This window comes from Podarcis pityusensis, assembly GCF_964106645.2.
Source record: "Podarcis pityusensis genome assembly, chromosome: 3".
NCBI lineage: Eukaryota > Metazoa > Chordata > Lepidosauria > Squamata > Lacertidae > Podarcis > Podarcis pityusensis.
Window position 1 is genome coordinate 15,540,272 of NC_138026.1, and position 23,536 is coordinate 15,563,807.

Sequence of the window (23,536 nt, forward strand, 5' to 3'; positions counted from 1 at the left end):
TGCCAAGGAGACCAAGCCAGGTAGGGGGAGGGATTACCTGCCCACACAATAGAGGGAGGATCTTACCTGGGAATCCTCACTTGGCTCCAGAGCTTCTCCCACCCTACCCACCCTCAGTTAATGTCTTCCTTTGCAGGTTAACTTTTCTTCATAGGTTTTGCAGGTTAACTTTTCTTCACAGGTATGCGGGCGCTGCTACGATAAGGTCGCTGTTAAAGGGCCGGAAAGGAATTTCCCTGCATTGGCAGGTTTCGCCTTTCCCGTAGCAAAACGTCACAACTTTGGCGGTATCAGGCCTTGGGCGGAATCCTTTAGTCCATCTTCCTCTTTGCGGTGGCGATACCAGGGTTCCCCGTTAAAGGGGTTTCTGAAGGGAGGCTTTGACCGTACGCCAAAAGGTCGTCATTGCTCTCCCCTGCAGCGGCGGCATAACGGGGGCGGCTATCTCTGCTTGAACATATGTTCTCCAGAGCCGGCCCATCCCCCCCCCACACACACTGGATAACCCTGAAGCTCCCTAGGTCCCCGGCTGGGGACTGGGGAGGGAGAACGCCCAATGCCTGAGCCAAGGTCTACCCACATTTGAAATTTAATAAAGTTGTGGCCAATTTAATCTCATAGCACGTTGTCTTGAGTCGTTATTCCACATGACGGGGGGGGGGACCGCTCGGGATCTGGGGACTCCGCCTGTCCACGCAAAAAGTTCACTTTCAGGATAACCTGACCTGCTTATTTGGTGCATTATGTACAAGCTAGTATGAACCCAAGCAAAACCTAGAGCTTATGCACTCCACCTTCTTTTCCTCTGCAGCTAGGAGAAATACTTCACTTGTGTTTAGCGAAGGTTGTTCCAACCTGAAACAGAGGTTTAAAACAAGCCAGCTTCATAGTTTGAGGCTGTCTTGTTTATAAACTGACCGGAAAGTTATCACTGTCTTTCCAAAAACACAGATTAATTTTGCCAAGTGTCTCTGTGTAGTAGCTATTCGGACTTAACAACAGATCATGGTTTATCATGAGAGAAAGGGCTTGCACACTTCCTACTGCCTTTCCTATCCCCTCCTTCTTATTGGTTTGTTTATTTTAGTAATGTATATATGATTTAACACTGCTGTTTCTCAGCTCTGTGCCATAAGGATACAGCAGACATAATAAAATCAGTTTAAATGATTAAATTAACTAAAATTCTTTGATGAAAGCACTGGAAGTTTTTGCTTCTAATTCACAGCAAGGCATAATTTGTCATTTTTACTGATTATGACAAACAGTGATTTGGGCGAACCATCGTTTGCAGCCAAACCAGATCCCAGCTGTGGTCAAACGGTTGTATATTATCCTAGTTTTGACTGTAAACATCACACACTATGGAAGGGGCAACTGGGGGTGACCCCAAGTGAGACCACAACTTGTTCCGGCTCATTCTTATACCAATGAACCATCATTTACTGTTCCAGATGAAGGCAGGGTTGGGATCATTCTAATTTGCACATCCTTGTGATATATCTGTAAACTTTAGTTCATCTTTGAGGCGGATAATACAGTGATAATTGTGGAAATGAGGGAAGAGGAGAATGCATGCTTTGTTGGGTAATAATTTCCAGATCACCCGTTTTTAATATTTAAGAGCCAAGGGCCATCAATGTTTAGGTTTCTTCTGTCTTTCTGACATGGAGAAATTAAATTGATCTACAACTAATATGGATGCATAAAGGTCAGTTTGCATATGGATGAATAAATAATTCATGGACCCTTAAGCCCTTAATATCCTCCTGTGTTTGCCTTGAGCAAACTATAATGATATAACGTGTGAGGTTCTTCCCTTACTAAATGCCAGCGTCTACCACTCAGAACTACCATTCTTGTTCTTTTCTCACACTCTCTTTTTTTTAATTGTATGGAAACATTAAAGAGGAAGCTTCTGCTAACGGGTATTCAAATTCCAAAGCTTTGCATATCTCGAGGGAACACTGTTACTCCAAGAAAGCTGCTTTTGGTGGATAATTATACACTATATTTAATGCTCATTCCACACAGATGTTGCTTTGGGTCCCCCCCCCCTTGTTCTGTCATACAGAGCAGGGATTGCACATGGTGGATGAGAGGAGTGGATCAAAAGAAGGATAGCTTGCAAATGTTTCAGCTGAAGCTAAAGTGCAACTAGAAGCGAAAAGAGTTGAGTAGCATGTTGGGAGTTGAAGCCATTTATTGAACAAAGGCAGTATTTCACTGCTGTATCCCCTTAGGAGAAAATGTTTTTTGCTATTGCATTTTTAAAAAAACAACCCTCTGCCATCGAACTAAATATGAATATAATCTGTTATTGGGGTTTATTTCACAAAGATATATACTATAGAAATAACTAAATTGCAAGTTCTTTAAGGTGGAGCACTTTGAATGTGGATCAAGGATTGGATGTCTTCTGGCTGAACTAAGTCATGATTTAGATGCACACTGAACCAACCAAGTTCTATTCATTTCTCAAAATAGTAACTAAAAAGGGGGGGGAGGGACCAAGCACAAGGTATGTTACTAATTTTAGGGGTAACCTCTTCCTTCTATTTGTATTTACTTACAGACATTATGATTATTTCTAATTATCCCTAATGATTGATTTTTTAATTTTTTTGGTTATGCTTATTATTGTTCATTTGATAAGTTGTGAACCACTTTGGACATCTTATGGGAAAGTGGCATGGAAATAAACCGATGGTGGTATTTATTTAATTAACTGTCAAGAATTAAATTCTTCCCAAGAATGTACAATATACAAAGTATATTGTTGTCAGCTTGTTGGGTCACCCTCTCCTAGCAAGGTGCCTCAGTGGTGCACCTTTCCTAAGTGGCTAATGGCCTCACAAAATGTTGGCATAAATAAAAAGTTGGAAGTTAGGCTGCTGAAATGGTTACACTGAGAGAAAGCTACAAAATGGATCCATGTAGCAAAGTCTGGAAAATAGATGCTCTACTGTTTGTTTGATTGAGAGAGCTAGTATATAACACACACAAAAAGTTTAGTTCTTCTACAGAGGCAAGAAATCTATGGTTTCTGACTATCCTTCAAAAGTGCCAATCATAGGTAATGGGAGGAGGCATAGGAAATAAATTTACAACTGCTATGAAAATTCAGTGTTTGTCTCTGAGGGTGCAGTATATTAAAACAACTTTATTCATTTTCATTCTGATGCTGCAAGTGGATATATTTGTGTAGCTGGTTGAGCTGTTGACTGTTCCTCATTCACATGGCCCATATTCAACAGACAGAATGTACATTATATTTGTGAAATGAATATTGTATGTGGTAGGAGATTAATTAACTTTTTATGGAACTTTCGGCAAGTGGCACATCCCTCACTTTCACGTATGGACTCAGAACGACTTCTTTCCTTTTTTACTTTTTTGTGCTGAAGGCCCCCAAATTTTTTCACAACCACTCACCGTCATACGTGTAACTCGGGAACAAAAAGAGATGTTAATTTATGCACTTCAGGTGTTCCGAAGTGTTGTTGGGAAACTGGTTTGTATTTGTAAAACACTTTTGAATTGCCTATAAGCAATTTAAGATAGAATAAAAATATCTCCTGACTCAAGATTAAAATCACCCAATTTGATGGGCTTGTGGGTTTTCAAACTTGGAGATTTTCCTAATTTGTCTTTAAAACAGATCCTGCATAAATTTCACCCAAGCTCTATGCAATCTGCACTGTGAAGCTTTCTTTTATGCTACGTCCCTAAGTGCAAGAATGATTGCACTTCAGGCATCCTTAGAAGCCTCCCTATCAAGCTGAAAGCTCATCCCAGCGTGATACTATCTGTGACTTCATGTGTCACCAGAAGTGCTCTTTGAATAGGAGATGATTGCATCTCCATATTGCGTCTTTCTCTGAACCGCCTTCATTTCTTGAATGGAACTTGAATTATTCACTCATGCATTTATAATTTAATTTATCTCCCTTAAAATGAAGTGCTGAACAGGGCTATTATGCAAAAGCGATATCAATTCCTGAGAAGTTGCGTAATGCTCTTTATTTTGTTTTTTACATGTGCCCCTCAGAAAAAAATGTCTCGTGCTTTCGTTTTGACAGATATGTGCTACTTCTGGACTCCGTAATGGAAACCGGATATTCTTTTTAGCTTGAGTGAATTTCTACAACAATGCTTCAGATGCAAGTTTAGGCATTTGTATCTCTGTACCATCCCCAATGTGCATAGGCCTTCTGACAGAAATGGGTTTGCCATGTAATGCCTATCTTTAAGTAATAATTTGTAATGCAATTTTCTGTCATTTGGAGCTCAAACATAGTGTTTGAAGTAATAATAATAATAATAATAATAGTAATAATAATAATAATAATAATTTATTATTTGTACCCCGCCCATCTGGCTGGGTTTCCCCAGCCACTCTGGGCGGCTTCCATAGAACCCAAAAATACACTAAAATATCACACATTAAAAACTTCCCTGAACAGGGCTGCCTTAAGATGTCTTCTGAATGTCAGGTAGTTATTTATCGCTTTGACATCTGATGGGAGGGCGTTCCACAGGGCGAGCGCCACTACCGAGAAGGCCCTCTGCCTGGTTCCCTGTAGCTTTGCTTCTCGCAATGAGGGAACCGCCAGAAGGCCCTCAGCGCTGGACCTCAGCGTCCGGGCAGAATGATGGGGGTGGAGACACTCCTTCAGGTATACTGGGCCGAGGCTGTTTAGGGCTTTAAAGGTCAACACCAGCACTTTGAATTGTGCTCGGAAACATACTGTAGTAGAGTTGGGTACTTTGGCACCCTCTGCAAGGCCAAAATTTTGTGGATGGGGGCCCAGCCCTTACGTTGCCTTCCTAAAGGTGGGTAAGGAGGCACCCAACTTTGCAAAAGAGGCATGAGGGCTCTGGCAGGGTCCTAGGGTCCTTTCCAAAGCTGGGAAAGCACTAACTAAGCTTTGGAAAGGACATATGAGGACTGAGAGCCAGTGTGGTGTAGTGGTTAAGAGCGGTAGACTCGTAAACTGGTGAACCAGGTTCACGTCTCTGCTCCTCCACATGCAGCTGCTAGGTGACCTTGGGCTATTCACACTCCTTTGACGTCTCTCAGCCCCACTCACCTCACAGAGTGTTTGTTGTGGGGGAGGAAGGGAAAGGAGAATGTTAGCCGCTTTGAGACTCCTTAGGGTAGTGATAAAGCGGGATATCAAATCCAAACTCCTCCTCCTCCTCCTTCTCTTCTTCTTCTTCTTCTTCTTCTTCTTCTTCTTCTTCTTCTTCTTCTTCTTCTGTAGGACCCTGTCAGAGCCCTCGTGCTTCCTTCCCAAAGCCCAGTGGCTCACTTACTGGGTTTTCAAACGACATCCTCTCGGCTCAGCACCCAGTGCATGTGCACTGCTCGCATTCTTTGAAATTTGTACTTCTCCGAACTTTGCAATGCAGTTCTGCAGCCAAGTAATGTGTACAGAAAAGAGCATATATCACCATATAAACATAGCATACAAAAATGCATTATATTAGAAAAAAAATACTTGCAAAAATGTTTACATTAGGGCAATGGTTGTTGGCATTCCTCTGTCTTGAGAGATAATGGAATAGTACACCACTGGGGGTTGTAGAGTTACAGCGCCTGCTTTGGCTGTAGAGATTGATATGGGAGAGGCATGAGAAGAAAGGACATATATTTACCAGTGGTGTTCGCATGATATTGTAAGCCAAGCTATGACTTACCTCCTCCTCCTTTTTCGTCTCTAGCGATCACTCGTAGCCGAGTAAGATTATCTTCCATGAACACAGTTTTAACAGTGAGTCTTTAAGTGACTGTGGAGGCCAATTCTGGATCCACACATCCTTCCACAGTGGGGACATAGGTTTCCAGGCGGGAGTTGATCACGGTGAGGGTTTGCCAAGCATGCCTTCCTCTTAGCACGTTTCCCCCTTTCGTTCTGAGTTCGAGCGTCTTCAGAGCCCATGACACCTTTGGTAAAGGCTGTTCTCCAATTGGAGAACTGTGTCGACACAAGGGCTCTTGGAGAAGAGCTTTGCTCCTCCTGACCTTTTTTACTCCCACACTGAACTAAGCTGTCCAAGCCCAGGGTCCTAGTTAAGCTCCCTCCTCACTAACCAGCGTGGTTAGTGGTTAAGAGCGATAGACTCGTAATCTGGTGAACCAGGTTCGCTTCCCCGCTCCTCCACGTGCAACTGCTGGGTGACCTTGGGCTAGTCACACTTCTCTGAAGTCTCTCGGCCCCACTCACCTCACAGAGTGTTTGTTGGGGAGGAAGGAAAGGGAGATTGTTAGCCACTTTGAGACTTCTTAAGGTGAGTGAAAGGTGGGGTATCAAGTCCAAACTCCTCCTCCTCCTCCTCCTCCTCCTCTTCTTCTTTCCATGAACTGTAGTCAAGAACAAACCTTCGCTTGGCATGCTGCATTGAGTGAACCAGGCCATTATCGTGAGAAGTGAAGGAGCTAATATTCGACTTCACATTTTAAGCTAAAATGTGTAGCTGCTAGCAAAGTAAAACTCTTTAGCTTCTTTTCATAGTATGTAATCACACCTATGAGCAATTAATGGTTCTGTTTGCCAAATGTCATTTTCCCCCCAGAGGGCTAATTGGAGTTGCATGGGCTTTGGTATTGATCTTTGCCTGTGGGAAGACCACTGCATTGATTTATTGCAAATTGTTATCAGTAGCTCAGCTACTTTTTTTTTACTTTATTTAGCCGATAATGTTCCTGGTAAGTGCTGAATTGTTGATCTATAAAGCATCATGGGTGTTCTTTAAAAGGCTTGCTTCCACCTGTTTAAATCAAATCTGGTTGTCACTTCGCAAATGGGGAAAAAATGGTTCATTTTAAGTGGCAAATAAGCATGAATGGCATGTGGAATAGGAATGAGCGTTCTAATTAATGCTCCAGCTAATATTGTTACAAAGCAATGTTTTTGGACTGACAGATTCAGACTAGAAAATACAGATGTAAAAAATATAGCTTATTTGCATTTCAAAGAGACTTGCCAGGACCTGTGCTATGCTATGATGGTGTATTGTCAAGATGTTGCAGATTGGCCCAATAATGTACTCCCCTGAGGTTGTACTGAGTAAACAACTGCTGAAAAACCCCACCAAGAAGACACTTGAATGTGGTTGGTTTTGAAGTTTATTTTGCAAAATCCAGAGTACACATCCCCACCCATACTTCTTCTTGTTTTACCATGTGTTTGCTGCAGGATTACTGATCATTCATGGCCACTGTTGGTACAGGGGAGCATGCATTGGGCTAATTTGACGTAATCTTACTAGAAGAAGAAACAGAAGCTCACTCTCACCATGATTTAAAATATTCCTTATAGAAAGCAGTACAACAAATGAACATGTGGGGTCCTTATTCAATGAATGTGGAGACACAGGTGGCACTGTGGTCTAAACCACTGAGCCTCTTGGGCTTGCCGATCAGAAGGCCAGCAGTTCTAATCCCCGCGACGGGGTGAGCTCCCGTTGCTCTGTCCCAGCTTCTGCCAACCTAGCAGTTCGAAAGCATGCCGGTCAGAGTAGATAAATAGGTACTGCTGTGGCAGGAAGATAAATGGCATTTCCGTACCCTCTGGTTTCTTTCATGGTGTTCCGTTGCGCCAGAAGCGGTTTAGTCATGACCCAGAAAGCTGTCTGTGGACAAACGCCAGCTCCCTTGGCCTGAAAGCAAGATGAACGCCACAACCCTATAGTCGCCTTTGACTAGACTTAACCATCCAGGGATCCTTTACCTTTTTAACCTTACAATGAATGTATGTGTCAGAATGCCAGGCAAGGACCTGGGAGACGAGGGTTCAAATGGAAGAGAGCCATGTATACCACCTCCAGGTCCTCAGAGGAAAAGGTGAGATAAAAATGAAATAATAAATATAATAAATCTCCCTAGAATCTGATCAGTTGCCGAGGGAATTTTTTGACAACTTACATGACAGTTCCTCTAATTTCTCAAAACTCTTAGCAGTCAGTAATGCTTGTCTTAATCCTGTATGGTATGTCAAATTATCTGCATACTGCAAATAGGCAGAGAAAAGTAGCCTAACCAATGCTGCCTAATGTGTTTATGACAGAGGTGAGACAAAAGTTAAAACCAAGGACTTTCTGGCAAATGCTGTAAACTGTTGGACTACAACAATGCTCATTTAGTGTCCACATTCATTGCGGAAGTGATTTAACACCCATTAGTCACTTTCCAGGGAACTGAGTATGGTCCCACAGACGTGGCCACATCATGAAAATTTCTTTAAGGTTGGATTGGCTTTGGAATGATTTTCCAGCTGGGAAACGAAAATAGAAATTAAGAATGGCAGCTTGAGTTCTTATTCTGAAAATCATATAACTAGTACATGGGTAGGCAACCGAAGCCCAGGGGCCGGATCCTGCCCAATTGCCTTCTAAATGCGGCCCGCGGACGGTCCGGGAATCCTTTTTACATGAGTAGAATGTGTCCTTTTGTTTAAAATGTATCTCTGGGTTATTTGTGGGGCATAGGAAATTGTTCATATTTTTTTCCAAAATATAGTCCAGTCCCCCACAAGGTCTGAAGGACAGTGGACCGGCCCCCTGCTGAAAAAGTTTGCTGACCCCTCATCTAGTATAAGCTTATTTATAGGCAGATCATATTGTGTTCTGAGTGAATTAGTGGGTTATGTGGGCTTATGGAAAAGAACCCCACTCCCTACATTTGAAAAAAAATAATAATTCTAATAGGTACCGTACTTTTCTGTGTATAAGACGAGGTCCCCCCCCCCCCAAAAAAAAAACGTTAAAACGTGGTCGGTGCTTTTTGGTGACGTGTGATTTGTTGCTTCTGCTAGCCTGAGATTGCAAGGGGTGTCATTGGTAGCTACAAGAAGGGCTGGTGTTTATTTTCTGTTGCTGCAGCCTCTGGCAGCAAGGGAACAGCTGATAGGCGAGTTTAGCAGTGCATGCGCCGCGGCAGCACAGGTTAGACGGGTGAGCTACAACTCAGTTCTCTGCAAAAAAAGCTCAACAACTCTGGGCAATCTCCCCTCATTTTCTTAAGTTTGAGTCCCCCAAAATAGGGGGCATCTTATACTTGGGCGGGGGTGTTATACACTGAAAAATATTTCATGCATTTCTCACAAAACAACTTATCTTTTAACTCAGGGGTCAGCAACCTTTTTCAGCCTTGGGCCGGTCCACTGTCCCTCAGACTATGTGGTGGGCCAGACTATATTTTAGAGGGAAAAAAGAACGAATTCCTATGCCCCACAAATAACCCAGAGATGCATTTTAAATAAAAGCACACATTCTACTCATCTAAAAACCATGCTGATTCCCGGACCGTCCGTGGGCCGGACTGAGAAGGCCTTAGTTTGCCTACCCCTGTTTTAACTAGTTGGAAAGTGGAAATCTTTTAACTTAACTCCGTTTTAAAAGTGCAGACTTTTAACTCTAACAAGTTTTTATTAATTTGTCCCATGCTTGCTTACTCAGGATAGTAGAAGCAGAGGGTAAAAGGAATCTAATGCATACTTTCTGAGGTGTCTCCTCCAACACCCCCGACCTTGAATATAAAAATGTAATTATCATCAGAGTATTGTATAATTTTAGCTACCAATATGTGTACCTCCCCCCCAAAAAACCTTCAAATTTTCCTCTGTAGTATAGACAGCTTTGGGTTATTTATATTCATGTTTCCACTTCATTGCATAGATTCAGGAGTACATCCCCTCCTGATCGCAGAATATTTTAACTCATCCATCAATGAAAAAAGTTGTTGCAGATATCTAGATTATATAAAAAGAACTTACATTTTTGTGTGGATAGACCATTTGTGTGTGCCAGCAAAATGAAACCTTATTGTCTTGAGGGAGGAAAAAAGCTATGGGGGGGGGGGGGAAGCACCCCATAATTCAAAGGCAATGATCATCAGTGTAAGGCTATATGTCTCAGAAGAAAGCACCAACATATTCCTCATTGTGTTCCAACAAAGCTTAATTAATTATGTGAAGCATTTATCATGCTAATGAGCTGTTTAAGGAGCTAAATAAATAACAAGGTGTGTGTAATTAAATCACTGTTTTACATTAACTGTACTGCATTAGCTTGCAGGGACCTTAAGCCATCTATTATATTCTGGGTGAAAATGTGCTCAGTAAAATACATTAGTGTTGCCCAAAGTGTTTGTATGTAGCTATGCTCTACCTAACTTTATCATTGTTGAGATTAAAGAGGCCTAGTTCAGCCATGCACACACCTCAATCCTATGCAAACTTGCCTGGAAATATCCTCCCTCCTACCAACTTCAGTGGGATCTGCTTGCAATGTGGTTTGCCTAGCATTCCAGCCTTAAGCATGCATACTGCATAATGCTTGCGCCACAGATCTTTGGCATGCAAACATCAGCACTCATGTGGAAAAGCACAGGGGGAAACTGTCCTTTAAATGAGGCCACAACTGTGTGGAGTCTCTGTATTGAGAAGTTCTTTTCATGCAGCAAATTTAAATGAGATCATGCACACTTACTATTGCAATTTGTATTTTGAGAAGGGCTATTGTCATAGGTGTGCATAGTGGGTGTGCCAAGGGCCAGCACACCCTAATATATATATATTTAATGGGGATTGTGGCAATGAGGAGAGAGGATGTAATGGGAGGATGGAGGCAGACACAGAGAGATGCAGGCAGAATTAAAAGGCTGGGTTGAATCTGCAGCTTCTGCCTTCATCTGTCTCTGGAAGCGGCAGTGGGGTAATTCTCTCCAGCAGCGACAATAAGGGAGGAGGTCCCTCTTTCTCCTTTACTTCTGCCTCTGGAGCCAGTCAAGCCGCCACCACCACTTCCAGATCCATTTCAGCCATCTTTTTTTTCTGCCTATGTCTGTCTCTGTCTCATGCTTCTATTTCCATCTGAGCTCCTCTCACTGCCTTTTGTAGAGGCTGGATATAACTAAAGCAAAAAACAAACCAACAGTATTTTGTATCTCATTTTTTGGTTTGTATCTTTTTAGTACAGTTTAGTTTTTAATTTAAAAGTTTAGTTTAGTTAATTTCTCTAGTTTGGTCGATGAAGAAAAATATTCAAAATGAGTATGTTTTCAATAAATGTTTACCATAAAAAAATTCCCTGGGTGCATACCCTAACTAAATGTGCTGTTCCTACCTATGTGTGTGTGTGTGTGTGTGTGTGTGTGTGTGTTTTGGAAGGAAGCTAGTAAAAATAGTAGCAGCAGCATTTATGTAGAGACTGCAAAGTGTGCTACATACATTATCTTGATATACTACTCTCAACAACCCTTAACTCTTATTAGGTGGTGCTAAGAGGGTTATCTTCCCTGAGTCCACTTACTCTGGATGAGTGCATGGAAAAGATTCAAAGTGGACAGTACCTGATTTGTAGCTGCACATTAAACTCTTAGCCACTGTGTTTTACAAGCTCAGTAACAAATAAATATTTATTGGTTAAAGTACTAATCTTCAGTTTCTTCATCTCTAATTCACTAGTGAAAGTTAGTGATGTATTTGATTTTAATGTATCTTGTATTTGATGTTAATCTTTCTTTTCACCCCTTCTGCAAAGAATCTGTGACAGCTGGCCATAAAGAATCTATGGAGAAATATTTCACCACAAAAGTTGGGCCAAAACCTCATTAACCAAATGGTTAATAAAGTGTTCTGGGACCAAAGTTTAATGTCCCAGATACTTCAAAAGTATTATGAGATGGTTGTCACAAGAAAGGTCTTAAAATAATCATATATATAAAATCTTCTTAATGTGTCAACCAGATAGTTGCTGGATTTTGAATTCCCACAAATATCCGTGTCAAACCTGTTACTCATTCTGGAATATAAGATTCCTTATAGCTGGCATATGTGACCCAGAGTGTAAGCTGGCAGGCAAAGCCTGGGTTTAAATTGTTGTACAGAGCCTAGCAATTTTAGATGCTTAGAAAATAAGTAATAACTTGGTGTGTGTATTTGTTCAGCCTACAGTCTGAGGATAACAGAAGCAGCTATGTGTTTGAAACATAGTCTATGTCTGCAGAAGTATTCGGTCAAAAGCTACAAATGATCTAAAGTAATCTATGTAATCTAGAGGTTACAAACACATTGATGACAAATGTCAGGTTGTAACTGTCAAGTTGTGAAGTAACATGATTGACTGTATTGTCACAAGCGCCCTGTCCGTGCCATCATCCTGCATCAGCTGAGACTGTTTCTGTAGTGTTGCAGGAGATGATGCACGGAACACCTCACTGAAGACTGCAGTGAATGTGGATTGCTATGGAGGCAAGTGACTTTACCCTCTAAATACCTTGTTTCCAAGGGATGCGGGTGGCGCTGTGGGTTAAACCACAGAGCCTAGGACTTGCCGATCAGAAGGTCGGTGGTTTGAATCCCCGTGACAGGGTGAGCTCCCGTTGCTCAGTCCCTGCTCCTGCCAACCTAGCAGTTTGAAAGCACCTCAAAGTGCAAGTAGATAAATAGGTACCGCTCCGGCGGGAAGGTAAACAGCGTTTCCGTGCGCTGCTCTGGTTTGCCAGAAGCGGCTTAGTCATGCTGGCCACATGACCCGGAAGCTGTACGCCGGCTCCCTCGGCCAATAAAGTGAGATGAGCGCTGCAACCCCAGAGTCGGTCACGACTGGACCTAATGATCAGGGGTACCTTTACCTTTACCTTTTACCTTGTTTCCAAAGGGTCTAAAACTCCATTGCCTGGAGTCTTCTTCTTTGGCGATCACTCGTAGCCGAGTAAGATTGTCTTCCATGAACATGGTTTTAACAGTGAGTCCGTAAGTGACTGTGGAGGCCAGTTCCGGATCCACACACCCTTCCACAGTGGGGGCATAAGTTTCCGGGCAGGAGTTGATTATGGTGAGGGTTTGCCAACCGTCCCTTCCTCTTAGCATGTTTCTCCCTTTTGTCTTGAGTTCCAGCGTCTTCAAAACCCACAATACCTTTGGTAAAGACTGTTCTCCAGTTGGAGTGCTCGCAGGCCAGTGTTTCCCAGTTGTCGGTGTTTATACTACATTTTTTTAGTTTGCCTTGAGAGAGTCTTTGAACCTCTTTTGTTGACCACCAGCATTACGCTTACCATTTTTAAGTTCGGACATTTACTCTGCCTGGAGTAAATGTCAACAGACCCTGGGTAATATAAAACAGCTCTGTGGGATGGCTACTTGAATATGCAGTGGACACAGAGACGTTGACCGCCTTATTTAGGATCCTGTAACTACTACAAACATACATGGCTTTATTACAGAATCCTTAATTTTGGTTGCAGGAAAGTTCTAAAAGATTGCCGTCATTAAATGAAGGCACCTGCCAAGGTGTGGGTATTTCATTTAATCATAACTTGTGCATGTATTTATGTGTTTGTGTAAGTTAATAAAGCATAACTTTTAAAAATGTTTTTACAGAAAAGTGTCAAACCCATTTTTTTCATGTTTGCATTGATTTTTACACCTGCAAGCAAACTGCTGAATCAGAATATGTTGCAGTAATAATAGTTTATTGCTCTAAGGCACTAACATCTCTTATAAATATATTCACGATTGCCTCATAAATCTGCTAAATTTTAGAATGGCTGTTTCTATGTTTTATTTAGTAACAGCATGATTAAAGAATTTAGTCAATATTAACAAACCTTTAAAAAATGTACCTTGTAAAACATCCATGATTTGGAGGTGGGAGTCGAAGCTTAGTTGCATTTTGAACAGGAAACACTAGGGCCATACAAATATTCTCTACTCCCAAGGGAGCTTTAGGCTCATACTTATCCAGTAGCAGCCTCCACTGCCACATATTACAAATGAAAGATCATTCAAAAGTAGTTTGCATGGTCTGAGTGTATTGTTGAAAGAATTTGGTTTTGTTTTTCTAAGAACTCACCATTGAGCATGCTAGGCTGTCCCTAAATCATCTATTTGGATCTAGGTGCATTTCTGATATAATTCTATGGACCATACAATATAAACATAGTAAAGTATACTGTGCTTTTTGCCATTCAGATGGCATTGAGATTATCTATTGCTAGCTGAAGAAAAATATATTGCAGTGATGTATCCTTTCCTTTTCCCCTAGCTTGTAGATTCTGCTCTGTTACTCTGACAGATTTTTATGATAGTAAAGGTAAAGGGACCCCTGACCATTAGGTCCAGTCGTGGCCAACTCTGGGGTTGCGGCGCTCATCTCGCTTTATTGGCCGAGGGAGCCGGCGTACAGCTTCCGGGTCATGTGGCCAGCATGACTAAGCCGCTTCTGGCGAACCAGAGCAGCGCACGGAAACGCCATTTACCTTCCCGCCGGAGCGGTACCTATTTATCTACTTGCAGTATAGGTAATCTATAAAGCCTATAAAGCCTTAAACGGCTCAGGACTGCAATACCACAAGGACTGCCTCTTTCCATATGAACCTTTCGAACTGCTAGGTTGGCAGGAACTGGGACCGAGCAACGGGAGCTCACCCCGTTGCGGGGATTCGAACCGCCGACCTTCTGATCAGCAAGTCCTAAGCTCTGTGGTTTAACCCACAGCGCCACCCGCAGCAGCTCCTAACCTTTTAGGAGCATTTGGTTGTGGTTGATTGGCTCTCTGTCGGCTATCTTCTTTTTTAGTTATATCTGCCCTTGAACTTCTTTGCGGATGTTTTGGTGTTGTTTTGTTTTTATTTTGTTTTTAATTGATAATAGCCACTTTGGGTATCTCCAAAGCAAGGGTGCAAACATTAACATTGTTTTTGCATCAGTGGAGAGAAGTTTACTAAATGATCTTCCAACTTCAATACTATGGTTTTAGTGAACTACCTCCTAAAGGATCCCAGCTTGCTGCTGTTGTTCAATGCTTGCCTCTAGTTCTCATATCATCCATTACCCCTTTGTGCTAGTTAATCTCCAGCACTTGTGCATCACACCCAGGTGACCTACGCTGCTGAGTTCTCTCCCAGAACTACTATCATTTCCAAAAGCTGCCAGTTTATAGCCAGTGGGCAAAAAATGTGGTTTGTGTGTGTCCCATCAAATCACTCCAAAACCACCCAATTTTTTATCCAATACTGGACTACCAATGGTGGGGTAGCCACCAGGTGAGATAGCTTCATAGCTTTCCAGGGAGAATTTTCAGTAATGGAACTCTATTTCTGCAGAGTAGGAAGTTTGCAATATTTGCAATAGCCCCTTGGACTACAGGACTGGGTCTTCAGTCTGGTTATAAATCTGTGCCTCGGCTCTACAAGTTCAGGTGGAAGGTCTGGGGGAGGTTTCACAGTTTTAAAAGCTCCCTGATGCATTTGGGGAGTTTATTTATGTACAGCAGGCTACTTTCTTCAGAACTTCCAAGAGATGGAGCAAGAGATACAGTGATGAGAGTAGGACAAACAACTTTGGTCCTGCTCTGTCCCGAACACAATGCTAATCGTGCAATATAATAATGCCTGAATAGTGTTAGAGTTTGCCCCTTAGTCTGAGCATTTCATTTTGAGCACAATGATTCTCCTTCCATTCCTGCTTCTGTTTCCACACTGCTGCCTCAGATCTTGCATAACATTGACTACTATGCGCCTGCCTCTAGCCCCTCTGTTTTGTGTGACAGACTATATATTTTCTCATGTTGCAAATCTACCCCCAACACAAACACTTAAATCTTTCTGACTTTTCTGAAAACAAAGATGCTTCTGAAGACTATCAATATCCTTTATGAACTTACATTTTTTCTGCATATAAAATCTCCCAAATAATGTCCCTCCAGAAGCAATGTTTCCTTCCAGATCATAAAAGGGAATTTGAAAAATGGATCCATATATGACTTGCGAATCTTCACTCCAACAATAAGCAGCATATGACTCCTATTCAAGCTTGTTTCATGCACAGAAGAGCCAGAATTCTTGATAAAGTCTTGTTACAAGGATGTAAGCTTCAGTAACTTTAGCAAGTTCTAGTACTAATGAGCTGCTAAAGGAATAATAAGTTCGGTAAGCTGTGTTTGTTGCAGCTAATGAGGGTAGAGAGGTCTGACTTTTGAGGGAAGTTGCACTAATTGACTTAAAAATAGTAGAATTGTCCCTGTGGTTAGTTTGACAGAGGCAAAAGTTCCTTCCTATTTCTATCATTTTAAAAAATGTTTGTACTTTATTATGTGCATGATCTGTCTCTTTCTGAAGTTATGGGTTCTTAGTTGCATTAGGAGATTTTGATTGGGAGTAATGGTACCAGGAGCGACAGATGGAGGAGGGAGTTTGTAATTGCACATTCCCCTTCTTGAATGGAGGTGCAACTTAGGATCCATGTCTGTCTGTCTGTTTGTGTTTGTCTGTCTGTCTATCTATCTATCTATCTATCTATCAATCATCTATCTATCTATCCATCCATCCATCCATCCATCCATCCATCGGTGATGTTCAAAGTTCTTACTCAGGAGAAGCCAGCTGGAAAACCCACAGAAGTTACTATGTTTTTAGAAACTTGTGAAACCGTGATACTTCTGTTTGAAGAGAGAGTTGTAAAGTTGCCAAGAGTCTTGTAATTCAGCTTGCATGTTTCCAATCACAGAAGGACTAACATTTCTTTTTCCTTTGCCTTATGTCAATCAGTCATTTGGGATAAATTTTAGAGGCATTATGCAGGAGGTACAAACACATACCCTCTTGTCTCTTAACCAAATTTAAGTGCATACCTCCCAAGAATCACTTTGAAATATTACTCTCAATTTAGCTCGTTGCTGCAGGTGTCAAGCAACAAATTTCAGATCCCGCTTGTGCTGACATTTGCTCTCGGGGAGAAGGAAATTAGATTTCTACTAGTCTGAAACCAGAAACAAATGTTAGAACTGAGAGCAGTTTGTTTGAGCTGCAAGTTATAAGATTAAAAAAATAATAATGAAGGCAATTTTAGAAGCCTTAACTTTTGCATGCAGGGAAAGTGAAACCAATTATTTCATTTTTGAAACTAGCTGGTTAATAAAAGTAAATGTATTTCAAACAATAGGCTTAAGATTCGTGGAAGAAACCCAGTTTCTGCTTAACCTATTAGCATATTTACAGTAGGGAAAATGGACAGGAGATTGGATGTGTGCCCAATAATGCATACAAAATAAATAATGAAGATGAGTCATTTGTAAAATCTAAGCTTTTATAAATGACTAGTGAAAAAAATAAAGAATGGTTAAGTCCAGTCGAAGGTGATTTTGGGGTTTCGGTGCTCATCTCGCTTCAGATCAAGGGAGCTGGTGTTTGTCCACAAACAGCTTTCCAGGTCATGTGGCCAGCATGACTAAACTGCTTCTGGCACAATGGAACACCGTGACGGAAACTAGAACGCATGGAAACGCTGTTTGCCTTCCTGCCGCAGTGGTACCTATTTATCTACTTGCACTGGCATGCTTTCGAACTGCTAGGTTGGCAGGAGCTGGAACAAAGCAACAGGAGCTTACCCCGTCGCGGTGATTCAAACTGCCGACCTTCTGATCGGCAAGCCCAAGAGGCTTATAGACCACAGCGTCCCATTTTGTAGAACCAAGCAGGAAAAAAAGGGACCAAATCTACCTACTACAGCGCCACCTGCTCCCCTCCGAACTAGTATATGCATGTATGACTAGTATATGCAGCTATCAATAACACACTTGTAATCAGACACTTGTAATCAGAAAGTGTGCCACTTGTGATCTCTGTGGATGGAAGACAGCTATGTGTTTCTGTGGTTCTCTGTGGCTTGGTTTTTGGAGATGTAGCATGCCTAAGAGTGTGTGTGTTTGTGTGTGTGCAAGACTGAAAAATATTCAGTGGAATAAAGAGCCTGCCTTGCCATCCTCTCCTTGGCCATCTGCACAGGCAGCTGAGATCATTAGCAGGGTATAGATGCTTTGGGAATTATTCTGTTCTCCTGAGGCTATTAGTGACTGCTGTATGCTAGTCATTTCTAAAGCCTCAGCCTCATCTTAAAAGGTTTGCTTTAGTATGCATAATATTCTGCACGCAATCCACTGCCCTTTCTTTCTGCAGTGCTCTTGGTCTCACACCATGCCTGGCCCTGTATAGATAAATAGTACCGTCCTCCTCCTGCAAGTGCAAGGATTTAAATAGTACCTCTTATCCCTGCAGCAGTCTGCCTAGGTAGAAAATTCAGTAGAATGCACTGCATAATATAGGCATTGTTTTTCCTGCAGAAGTTGTAATTAGTCCCCAGCCACAGTCAGGGTGCAGACATTTACAAAGAACATGAATAACAAATCTTTCAACAGTCTTTAACTGTCAGAAGAAGACTTGCCTGTACTTTTCGGACAAATGTTTTATGTCTGGTGCCAGACAATAAACAGGATTTGCTGGCCCTCACGCCAGAAAAGTAACTATAGATGCCTCCTTAGGGACTCTGCAATAAAGGAGGCTATGGCAAGCAAGTGCATTTTCTGTTTCTGTCCACAAGGTTTTACTGCAGAGCCCTAATTGGAGCAGAAATTGGCCTTAAATAACAGAGGTATGAGAGATGCTGACCTTTCCCCATTTATCTATGAGCTTGGCTTATGCTTTCCCTAGCTTTCAGGGATATTGTATTTGCTGCTGGCAAACAATGAATAATTCCCTTTTTGCATCCGTGTTATTTCTGTATCTGACATCGTATTGATATCCATGCTCCATAGGTTAGCCATTTATATATCTGTATGAGAATATATCTCGGGTAATGTAACCTTGGGCTTGGCAATGTCTGATTTACCTGCTCAAATATTAGCTATGAGAAACTTTGACATCCCCTATGGGTAAAACATATCACCTCGTGTATGGTTGAATTCTGTGAAATGGCTGGGCAAGGGACCTCTTCTTGTCACCTGCATGACACTTCCTGCATGGAGAAGCAACATGCCATAAGCACAGAGCAGTGGTAACTCCCCGACCACAGTACCTGCAGTCTCCAGGTGCAGCTTCTCTTTGTAGCACACTGCCATCTCACCTTGGTTTTTTGGAAAGTTGATACACTGAATTACATGAGCCCTCACGGGAGAAGGTGCAACATTTAACTTTCCTGTGGCTGCAATCAGCACAGTAGGTCAAAGAATGTAGTGGAGGGTGTGGAAATTTGGACTTAGCTGGTTCATAGAATCATAGAATCATAGAGTTGGAAGAGACCACAAGGGCCATCGAGTCCAACCCCCTGCCAAGCAGGAAACACCATCAGAGCACTCCTGACATATGGTTGTCAAGCCTCTGCTTAAAGACCTCCAAAGAAGGAGACTCCACCACACGCCTTGGCAGCAAATTCCACTGTCGAACAGCTCTTACTGTCAGGAAGTTCTTCCTAATGTTTAGGTGTAATCTTCTTTCTTGTAGTTTGGATCCATTGTTCCGTGTCCGCTTCTCTGGAGCAGCAGAAAACAACCTTTCTCCCTCCTCTATGTGACATCCTTTTATATATTTGAACATGGCTATCATATCACCCCTTAACCTCCTCTTCTCCAGGCTAAACATGCCCAGCTCCCTTAGCCGTTCCTCATAAGGCATCGTTTCCAGGCCTTTGACCATTTTGGTTGCCCTCCTCTGGACACGTTCCAGTTTGTCAGTGTCCTTCTTGAACTGTGGTGCCCAGAACTGGACACAGTACTCCAGGTGAGGTCTGACCAGAGCAGAATACAGTGGCGCTATTACTTCCCTTGATCTAGATGCTATACTCCTATTGATGCAGCCCAGAATTGCATTGGCTTTTTTAGCTGCCGCGTCACACTGTTGGCTCATGTCAAGTTTGTGGTCAACCAAGACTCCTAGATCCTTTTCACATGTACTGCTCTCAAGCCAGGTGTCGCCCATCTTGTATTTGTGCCTCTCATTTTTTTTTGCCCAAGTGCATGATTCTATGATTCTAGGTCAAAGAATGTAGTGGAGGGTGTGGAAATTTGGACCTAGCTGGTTCAAGTTAGGCTCAGTGTTCAGAGAAGCTATCTGGCTAACTTTGAAGAAAAATCCAACTTTGAATCAAACTTGAGGCACAAGATACGCTGATAAATGTAGTAGAATATTCACAGCACACTTATATATTGAATAGAGAAGACAACTGCAGCAGCAAACAATGCTTACTGTGATATCAGTCATTTCCTACAGAGAAGTTCTTCCCTTGACTTCCTGTACCTGCCCCACAGACAATCAGTGCCAGGGCCCCCAGTCTAAATCCTATTATGTGGGCAGGCAGGGGGTGCTTTACTCCTTTACCATAGGTAAAGTGGTAAGTGTAGGTCATATTCAATTTTTTACTTAACTGTCAAGCTCTTTCTGAGCAGTCTGGGTCCAGTTGCTCTCAGACTCAAGCAGCCAAGGCCTTCAAATACACACACACCACATAAACCCCTGAGCCCTTCACACAAACATAGAAGCAAAGACCATCTGGGGATTCTCTTCTGCTTTAGCACTAACCCGCCCTCCTCGTTTAATAACACCAGTGTGACTTTTCTGTAATCATTACAACAAACCAGTAGGTAGGGAAGTATTCTTGTACTGGAGGTGAGGGGTTGAGAGAAAAAGCTGTTTGCCTAAAACCTTCGCTGAGAATAGATTTAAGGCAGGACTTCACAGGTAGCAGAGAAGGATTGGCCTTTTGCTTACGCATCCATAGGATGCAACCCATTGGAGAGAAATGTGAAGTCTGCTTTACATCTAGGGCTGAGCCAAAAATTGTGGGGCTGAGAGGCAAAAGGTAAAAGCAAAAACCATTCTTTTTCATGAGGTAAGAACAACCTCATGAAAGAGGTAAGAACAACCTTCTTCCAAACTGGGACAGGGCTTGCTGGGGGTAAGTGGTGGCAACTCTCCCCCTTTCCTTGTTAAAAAAATATATGCCCCCCATCTCTCTAATTCTGTCTCTCTCAGCCAACAACGCCTCTGGAATGAGGTGTGTTAGGTTGTAGCATTATCTGAAATGAGTTATCATAGGAGAACATGGTGGGCCAGTGGTCCATTGAGAAATGGTTTGCCGTGTCTAATGGCAGCAAAACTGCACTTTTAATCAGAAAAGGAGATAAAGCCACCTACTCTCCATTCCAAACAATTCATATAATTTATCCCACTTACCTCTAAAAATAAGAGAATATGCCATCTCTCTTTCTCAGCCAACAAATGGAGCTGTACATGGGGTGGCATTTTCAGCTCAGCTCTGGTTCTATCTCCCTTGATGAGACATCAGAAAACAGAATGGAAGTTGGTTGACAAAGGCACCAGTTTACATAGCAAGTCTCAGTTCTTCTTGCATGCAGCAGGATCTGAAGCTGGGGGCAGGTTTTTCGGTTGCACTGAAGAACAGAGACGTCGTCATGCACTGTGCAACTGTTCTTCCTTTTGCCTGCCTCCTTCTGTGAGACCAAGAAAGCAAGAAATATTTAGCTTGAATTTCAGTATGATTTCATTAGCTAGCTCATATGCATGAGGGAATATACACCACTTACTCAGAAATCCCCTTTAGGATGCTCAGAAGCTGCCTTGTACCAAGTCAGACCATTCACATATACAGCTCAGTATTATCTTCACTGACTGTCAAAGACTCTTCATGGTTTTAAATAGGGGTCCCCCACAGCCTCATATAAGGGATGCCCAGGATTGAAGGTGATGAATATTTGGATGCAAAGCGTGTGTTCCACTACTGAGCTACATATATTTCCTTTGGGGTTTTTGTGAAGGACATTTTGTGTGGAGATAAGCCTTACACCTTCACATCAAATGATGGATTGTATCTTTCTGCACAATTTCTAGCATCTCTTTAGCTTGATTATTCCTTTGAAGCTACTAAGAGTATCCTCCATCTGTGATACTCGTGGTTTTTCTCAGTTTTGTAAAATAAAGATGTTAATTTGCTGTATGTTCATTTATTGTTTTCCAGACTTTAAAAAAATAAGATGTTTCCAGATAGGTTTCAATCTGAATCCTTCCTCACGTCTCCTTTATATAAACAATGAATTCTTTAGGCAGCCGAACTGCTGGAGTGGAAGTTGTTCATTGTTATCACCCTGGCAGAAGTGTTTTTATGAAATAACTGGGTGGCCTTCTGGCTTATCTCAAGCACTTTGCAATATCCTACCCGTTTTAGCACAGCGTGAGCACAGTTAGGTTCTTATCAAATGTAACAGATTGGTTTTGTATCGCATATTCTGAGAGGTCTTTTTTTTAAAAAAAAAAATTGGAAGTGTGTGGAATAGCATAGCATTTTAAGCTAGCATTAATGAAACATTTGGCCAATGTAACACACGATGTTAGAAGTGGCAGTCTCTGTACTGTGTAGATACAGGTACCTGTTACATGAATCACTCAATTTCTGTCACTTAAAGAACACACAGGTAAGCTGGGGAGCATGTTTCCCACCAGAAAAGGATCCTTACATTCTTTTGTGATTATTTATATCACTTAAGTCCTAACCTTTCCTAAATGCACACTTGCAGATGCCCATAACATGCAGTATGAATTGGGTAGTAATGATAAGGAGAGCATTTCCTATGATATAGCTGGTATATGCAGTGGTATATGCGAAAAATGGAAAGAAAAAGAGATACCCACAAAAGAAATTTGGCAGAATAAAGAGATAGAATACACAGAATTAGAACTATGACTGCAAACTTAAGAAATAAGGAGAAATCACGGCTAAGAGAGGAGTGGAAGTGCTTTGAAGAGTATTTTAGAGGGTATAATAGTCAATTTAATCTACAAGTAGGAATGAACATATGAACAGCAGATAACACTAAATAAAGGAAGATTTGAGACAAAAATGGGTGGAATAATAGAATATGTAGCCGACAGAAAACTACCTAGAATGCTATGGAGAGATGGACTGGGAAGTCCGAGGATAAGAGATAAATGATGAATATTGTATTATACTTGATTGTACTAGCCATTGGCCATGACAAATCTGAATCAAAAAATAATTACAAGCAAAAGGGGTGTCGCACCACAAATAACAGCCTCTATTTAGATCTCTGCATCTCCCTTACAGTTCACTGCTAAAATAAGATTCTTGCCCTCATCATTTGAGCATGAAACTCTTAATTTTAGGGCTGTGGGTTTGAGCCCCACGTAGGGCCAAAGTTTCCTCCATTGCAGGGAGTTGGACTAGAATACCCTTGTGGTCCCTTTGGACTCTACAGTTCTATGATTATAGTGGGAAAATCATTATTATAGTGGAAATGTTGAAGCTGATGCCTATAAAAATGTCTGAGTAGGCAATTGTGATCAGTCACACCCCACATCTTCCCATGGTTTTTCAATCTCTGTTTCAATATCTACACCTCCATTTCTACTAGATTAATTCCTTCCCCTGCTTTTAAAATGTCCAGGCTGGGGACATGGGGCAGGGGAAGGGGAAGGGTGATCAGGATAAACTATGCAACCTTAGTAAATGACTGTAAATTGCACAAATTAATCCAGATCCAGAATTTGAGTTCAACTGCAGAATGGGGTATTTTTTTAACTGCAAATTCCAGATCCACCCCCCACCACCTTAGCCATGGCACTTTCTTTCTTTTCCTGTCTTAAGGCAAGCAGCTGACCTATACTTGAAACTAATCATCTTCTCTTCTGCATCTATCACAGCGCAGATTAAAGGGCACAGCAAGC

General features: G+C 41.9%; 1 protein-coding gene across 4 annotated transcripts in view; it reads left to right on the top strand.

Annotated features, from left to right (window-relative positions):
• The window catches only part of MACROD2 (mono-ADP ribosylhydrolase 2), a 978,088-nt gene that overhangs the window by 772,893 nt on the left and 181,659 nt on the right, over positions 1–23,536 (top strand). The window lies entirely within an intron of this gene.